This window comes from Patiria miniata, unplaced genomic scaffold, assembly GCF_015706575.1.
Source record: "Patiria miniata isolate m_02_andy unplaced genomic scaffold, ASM1570657v1 HiC_scaffold_2, whole genome shotgun sequence".
Lineage (NCBI taxonomy): Eukaryota > Metazoa > Echinodermata > Asteroidea > Valvatida > Asterinidae > Patiria > Patiria miniata.
The window spans coordinates 10,839,117-10,847,053 of NW_024037058.1; positions in this window are offsets into that span (position 1 = coordinate 10,839,117).

Here is a 7,937-nt window from a genome sequence, read left to right on the forward strand (position 1 = left end):
GGGGGAGGCATGGCCCCGTCCCTGGATCCACCCTGGGCCCTTCGGCACACCGCACACCCTCCGCCCCCGGCAGTAGCCTCTCTGGGTCCGCCCATGAATTTGACTAGTTATTTAAAGAGACAATTTTTTATCGCGAGAGGGGCACTGTTGCTTGTGATGGCCAGCTCAGTGACCATTTTTTTCGCGAGCGGGGCACTAATAGAATTTTCCATCTTGAGAAGATATTGTGAGATGTGCACTATTGTTTTGATGGCCAATTTTCTATCTCGAGAGGGGCACAATTTTATTATTGCGAGAGGGGTATTTGTGCTTTTGAGGGGTAGTTTTCTATCTCGAGAAGGTGCAAAATCTTGTTAATGCGAGAGGGGCACTTGTGTTTTTGAAGGGTAGTAGTCCATTACAAGAGGAGACAATTTTATTTCTAGCGTTTGTAGCGCGATCACATGCTTTCAAACCTGTGCGTTTGAGGGGCACTTTTTGTTTTCATCTCAAGGGGGCATATTAATAACCGCGAGAGGGGCACTTTTGTTGGCCTGGGAAAATCTGGGGGCAAGGGATTCGATAAGTTGCCTTTATTTTCCTCGATGGTTGATTTAAAGTCATTGCTTTTCTTGTTGCGGATTTTTCGCAGCTTTTTGTTATGCATTCCAATCAGTTTGTGAGCCTGAAAGCTTAGCGATTTTATTTGCACGATCTCGCTGTCGAATCATTTTTAGAATTTCCCCATCGAGCCAGGTCAACGATGCACCACGAATACGTTTTGATTTCATTGGTGTATCATGGTTAAATAATACTCATAAACAGAGAGTGCCATTGTGGACCATGCTTCATTAACATCATGACAATTAAGAACATGTTCCCACGGGGAATTAAGGAGGTTGTCTTGAAAAACGTCACTGTCTATATCTTTAAAACACCTAAGGTTTATTATTTAAAGGCTGCATCCGAATCAACTGTCTAGAGCTAGGTCTATGTCTGTGCCCATTGAAAATACGCGCTAACAATAGACGTAGCCGTAGCTCTGGAAGCATACTGCAAATTATATACCCATTTTCACGGCGCATTGTAATGGTTTTTGAGCGGGTTTTCTTTTTGGGGATTGGTGTCAGAACTCTCTAACCATTTATTGAAATAATTGCTGAACAAAAAATGTTGTGACAAAAATCCGCCGGGGCAGAGTGCTTCCTCTGCCCCCCCCCCCCCCCCCCCCCCCCCCCCGATACGCCACTGATTGACGCCCTTGGTGCCAACAGGCTTTTAGAGCTAGGACCTATACCATTTATCCTGGCTAGATTTGTACAGTGCTTTGTACTTTAATAATAGCATCAACATGAATTTGGTGCCGGTGCCTCGGGCGCAGTGTAGGGCCTACGGAACACTGGTGCCTATAGGGCCTACGAAACACTTCATCCGGACCTGTCTCACCTCAAGCTTTGAAGCTGAGATTGGAACATAGTTACTGATGCCCGCATTGGCGGGGGGTTGCTTAATTCAAACGAGATGGAGAGCGAAGAAGAGGGAGTGGGCGTTTAAAATCACACACACAAAATACGTTACGCAACAGAGCGCAACTATAATTGGCGCGCTGCACCGTCGCTCTATAACCCGTCAACATTTGAAACCAATTCAGCGACCCGATCTAATACAGTGAATTGTTCTTAGGTTTTAAAGTCGAACGCAACTGTAACTAGTGAAATAGCCTAGTTTTTAAATTGCCCGCATGTGTCATTTTAGTTTTTAACACACGTTGTCCGACACTTTCTATAAAGGATTTTATTTCTGCGAAATCCAGGTTGGCATCTTCGTACAGGTTCAAGGCATGTGGTCCACTCGGGGGATTAGGGCTTATAGGTGCCGCCTTGTTCCTCCCTCCTCCTTTTTGTAAGCCATAAGAGAAAATATACAAAATACCCAGGATTCTGAGCGTGGGATCGATTTCCCGACTAGATACCAAACATATCAAAATATGTGGCGTGTCACCACATAACCAGAAGTGTCTTTAGAAAACTTCTCACTGCAAAAATAATTATATGGACAGAAACGGGAAATGATCCAAAAATATACATCCGTTCCAAGCATGTCCACCAAGTAAGGACTTCCTGTATTTCAAAGGGGCCTTGAGATGTACCCTGGATCATATAGTGTCAACGACATTAAACAATGCATTTCGACTGATAACAGTTTTATTTTAATTCCTCCTTTTTTTGTAAGTCATACGGGACTAATAAACGAAATTACCAGGACACTGAGTAAGGGATCGATCTCATTATTAGTTTTGAAGGTCTGGAGTGTCAAATCTAAACACTAGTCCAGTGGCTTAAGGAAAAAATCGTGACCTGCCGGATTAAAGCGCCAAATTCGGTACACATACTGTATAGGTCCCAAGAAGTCATTCTAGAGGGGGGTGCCCGATTTTGGCGGCCTGGGTCAAGGTCAGGCCGAGGTCAAAGGTCACAAGGTGTATAATACGGTATGTAGTTGTAGTAAATTTCGACAAAAGTCTGAAATTTTAAATTCTGAATAGTATAAAATGATGTCTGACAATTATAAGACCTCACATTTTAGAAAAAGTTCCATCGAAAACCTTTGCCCAACAAAATAGGGGAGTTTATTCCATTTCCAAAAATGATGACTCAGCACTTTTTAGAAAGTTTGCTTTCTGTTATGTTTAAGTTATAGAAAAGGGAACTTTGTTCTTTTTTCGCATCACTACTTCGGCACATGGATACTAGCAAGCATAATTAACGCTCTTCCTTTGATTTATTTATTAATTATAATTCCAACATTAGTTTGATTTCAATCATGATTTAAAGCTGATGTCTGTATAAGTATGCATCTATATATATAAGAGAGAGTTTAACTCGGCCTCCGAGACGATGTTTGCTCCTGAAAGGATCCCAGACCGCGGGCTCCCGCGGCGCCAAAATCGCTCCACGTCCGTGGAAAAATGCGGAGGGTGTCTTCCGCCGGGTCGGACGCTTCGGGTCGTCCTGATTTTCCCGTACGGACCGGTGATCCTTTTCGTCTATTTTTCGTGACTGCATTTTGCGCAGGAATTTGCCGTCGTGTGTGCTTTCACGTTGACTGCCTGGCCGCCCCCTGTCCTGGCTTTTCTGCGTGTCTAGACTGTGGGAGGTCAGCGAGGTCAACGTAGGGGTTTCGTTTACGTGTTCTACTCGGCCGTTCTGCGAAAGCGTTCACCAAATTGTGGATGGGGTGACCTTGGTAAAATATTTTTTCTCCATGGTGCATGGCCACCAAGTGCCCCTATTCTTTCGTATGCTTCGCTTGCCGCCCCTGCGCCGAGTGCAACGAATACTCAAAAGGACTACACATTAAGTATGCCTTGCGCGGTCTGACCAATCGAAAGTCTACACTGCGTAGTATTTCCCGGCTATGCAAAACTGTCGATGGCAACGCGTACTGCAGCCTGCTCCACACCCTGGAAACGAGGTTGGGTCTACGGTGCTCGCTATTTGAAGCGCAAGCATGTGACGTGTAGAGTGCTGTTGCTTCCATAATGTGTTTACAGCTCCATGCTTCCACCACCAAGGCTGAGCGTTGTGAGTTCGCTGCCCGCCACGTATAATTCAGTGTCGTGTTATAATTTTGGGGGCCTGTTTTGGGTCAACGAAGGATCGATGCATTCACAAAAAAATCGACGAAAAAGTGTCCGACCCGGCGGAAGACACCCACATTTTTCCACGGACGTGGAGCCATTTTGGTGTCGAGGGAGACCGCGGTCTCGGATCCTTTCAGGAGCAAACATTTCTCGGAGGCCGAGTAAAACTTGCTCTTATATAGATGGTTGAACCAACTTCAATAAAAGTTAAATCGACTTTTTCCTCGCAGACGGTCTCGCAAATTGTAAGAAGTTCAAGTTTACGTTTGTTGAAGAGTCCAATACTGAAACTTAATTATGACCTTCGTCCATGATTCAGACCGTTTGTAATTTTATGGTAACACTCAACATTTTCATTTCAAATGACACCTTTACGTTTTATTGCATTATGATTTATTGTCGAAACTGTACAATCAGCCTTCGCCTGTGTACTACGGTAACCTTTTCACTGCGTTTTCCAAATGCGACTGCCTCACAAAATGCCAATTTAACAGACCAACGGGAACATTTACAGACAGTTGCCATGGTACACAATTATCATGTGCGTAAATCGACGGGGGACAGGGGGAACCCCCCCCCCCTCCCCATTTTAAAGCGGGGACATTGTTTGGTCCCCCCCCCCCACTTTTTCTTCCCCGAATAAAAATTGTAGCCTACAACAATGATTCTATTGCTCAGAATACATGTAGCTGAGACAATTACTCCAAACTCAAAACTTTAACAGATGATCTTTTGCTAAAATTGGTTTTAGTGGTCAGCCTGAAATTGCCTCAGATCACACCACAGAAATTGCTTTTCTATAACTGCATGCCTCCTTAACTATATCCCCATTTACATTTAACTCCCAAAATTTTCATCCTAAACACTACGCCCTACCCGATCTATGATCGGGTAAATCAGCTTGTTGTATATACATATATCACTTTTAACTCACAAGGCATGAAAGTGAATGGTCAGTTTCTGGTTTTCTATTATGTTTTTTCTTCTGAAAATCTATTGGTCGTTCCAGTTCACATTTTTATTCTTTGGGTGTCATTGCTTCAGGTGGCACGGTAAGCCTATACGTAAACCTACATTTATACAGTGTACATGTATATGGAGATGAGGAGGCGAATACCTGCAATGACATTATGTCAAAGTTGTTTTTTTCATTTGCATAATTATTAGCACCCTGATGTGCTCATTGATTGATTTTGCCTACGCTGGAATTCTGTCCTATACCTTGTGTGTGATTGATTCACAATTCACACAGCAAAAGATTTACAAGAACGCTTTTAATTCCATGAAAGATCAAGTGTACTTCGGACCAAACTTGAAAATTGCGAGTCGTTAAACCTAAATGCCTATAAATACCTTATCATGCCAAATAGTATGTTTTTCAATGATGAAAACGATAAAATTCATGTAGAGCTAGTTTGAAAATTTAGTCAAGAGGTATGCAAACTCAACAACTTTTTGGACTGGAGCCAATGGCTGGAGAATAGCCAACTAATCCGTAATTTGCTGAGATTTATGATGAAACAAAGCTATTGATGTGGAAAGATAGTTATCGTGCAGTGCATTCTCTTCAGTTTTAAGGACACAAAATTATGAATGAATATATGCCTAATGTCAATCAAAAAGTAAACTCTTATGAAAAGAACAAACAGTTTAAAGAGCGTAGTATGCAGTACTGACCCTTCTCAAAATGTATACCTTCGTTTACCATTCGTTTTCGTATACCTGTATTGATAATCAAACACCGGTAACTACATGTAATAAGCCTTTTCGGAGTTCCAACTGCGCATTCATAACCTGTGGCAACGCGCATTGTTTGTCTCAAATGGCCTTTGACATCATCGCGCCACTGACTTTACAAAAGGGCTGTTTGTGCATTGTGGGTACTGTCAAAGGGCATTTGAGACAAATAATGTGCGTTGTCAAAGGTTACGAATGCGCGCAGTTGGAACTCCGAAAAGGCTTATATGACCAAGCCATTACACTAGTCCAAGATTAGAATACTGGAAACTGATTGTACACCTTCATGCCTTATGAGTAAAGTGTGATGGGAATTCATACATTTGTACTTACACATATGCATACATAATGGCAACTTTAAAACTATCATTATTTTGAAGCAAACCGTCGCTTAATTAAGATAATGATCCATAACTAATTAATAAAAGAATGGAAGAACATTATTTATGCCTGTGATTATTCACATTCCAACGAAATAATGAAAATATAACAAAGCTTTTAGTTTCTATAACATTAACATAACAGAAATCAAACTTTCTAAAAAGTGCTGAGTCATCATTTTTGGAAATGGCGTAGTCTCCACTATTTTGTTGGGCAAAGGTTTTTTGATGGATTTTTTTTCTGATATGGTTGGTCTTATAGTTGCCTGACATCCTTTTATGCTTTCAGAACGTTAAATTTCAGACTTTTGGGGAAATTTACGACAACTATATGCAGTATTGTACACCTTTTGAACTTTGACCTTGTTCTGGCCTCAACCTTGGCCCCCAAAACCGGGCACCCCCCTCTAGAATATCTTCTAGGGACCTATACAGTAAGTATACTAAATTTGGTGCTTTAATCCGGCGTGTCACGATCTTGCCCAAAATGAGCTCTAAGCCACCGGACTACACGTGGCGTGACCACCACTTAGCTTGAAGTGTCTCTAGAAAACTCGTACGCAAGATTATCTGCAAAAAGGTGCACAGAAAGGGAAAGTGATTCAAAATGCACATCTGGAACTCACACATTGCTATGGTGACCAGTCTATCGTGTACCGAGTGGCCTCTATGATTGTGACCAGTAAAGTCCCTTTTACAGGGCATAACCACAGGGGTCTTCATATGTTGTTCGGTGAATATGTACCCATTCAAAATAATTTTAGAAATGTCTATGGTTAAGCAGGTTGTAGAGCCTTACTTCAATCTATTCAGAATGGCTATTCACTGGAAGACTTTTCATTCATGTAGCCTATACAGTGGGTCTGGATTAAGCCCATTTACTATACGGGTAATCACAAACTTTTGGAACAAGATGAGACTTAAGCAAGTCAAAATCACAAAAGTCAATCAGTGAGTCAAAGGATGGCCCCTCTGAGACCAGCAAAAAGGCGACAAGTACCTGGTTTTACATGATACTACAATCAAGACTACCATTTCATACAACCGCATCATGTAGCTTGTCCACTAAAACTACACATTAAAGATAGAGTAGACATGGGCGTCGCCAGGATTGTCTCTACATGGGAAGTGGGGAAGGGGCAAAGCACTCAACAGAAGCGAAGGGAGAACTCACCAGAGGGGGTGCTAGACAACACTCGACCAGGCGCGGTTCTAGATCCTATATTTTAGGGGGGGGGGAGCTATTAGGGAGGCGTGCTTAAATGTAGACCTTTTTTTAAATCCGGACACTTAGGCCTCAGAAAATCAATAGGTGGGTGGGGGGGGGGGGGGCTCGTCCCATATTTTTAATTGGGACCGCTGATAAAATCCATCCTACAATCATGCCACTTTATTACCTTATACTGTACAAATGCCCCCTTCTCACGACTATATCTTTTTAGGGGGAGAGACCGTCACCTTCTAACATTCGCTACTGCCATTTTTTAGGGATGTTTTTGTTGGGGAGGGGTAAACAAAAGCCCCCTAGCCCCCCCCCCCATAGAACCGCGCCTGCACTCGGCGCTAAAAACCGTGATACGAATTGTATGTATATAGCCGGATTTAAGCCCCTTTTCGCCGGTTTCAAGTGTTAAACATATATTAAATAAACAGTAATATGATTCACCCCTCGTCTTCTTTTTCATTTTCTTTTTCCTTTCTTTCCTCCTTTTAAAAAAATATTTTCTTCAAAATGACAGCAAGCCAGAATGAACAATTTTACAGGGAGTTTAGTGCCATTACTATCTTTAAACCAAGAAAGCTTGTAACAATGATTAGGTCAGTTATTTTTTGGAAAGCTGCAAATGATCTACCTTTAAATTGGTAATATTATGGTAGGTTCTATTATAAAACAAACATATACATGCAGTGTGATGTTCTTGGGAGTTGAGTTGAAATGCGCACATTAGTGTAGGCCTACATGAATTGTCTACTGAAATGAAGAGAACATGTCTGCTAAGTAAGAACTTCCTGTATTTGAAAGAGGCCTGGAGATGTACCCTAGATCATTTATGTCATCCAACATTAAAAAGTGCATTTTAGGCCCAAAAAAAGTCAGACCGAAATTCCGGAATTGATGCGGCGACGCGGTTTTTTTTTGTTTTGTTTTTTTTTTTGGTGCATGGCTTTTTTTTCTTCAAAGCTTGAATTGTACAGAC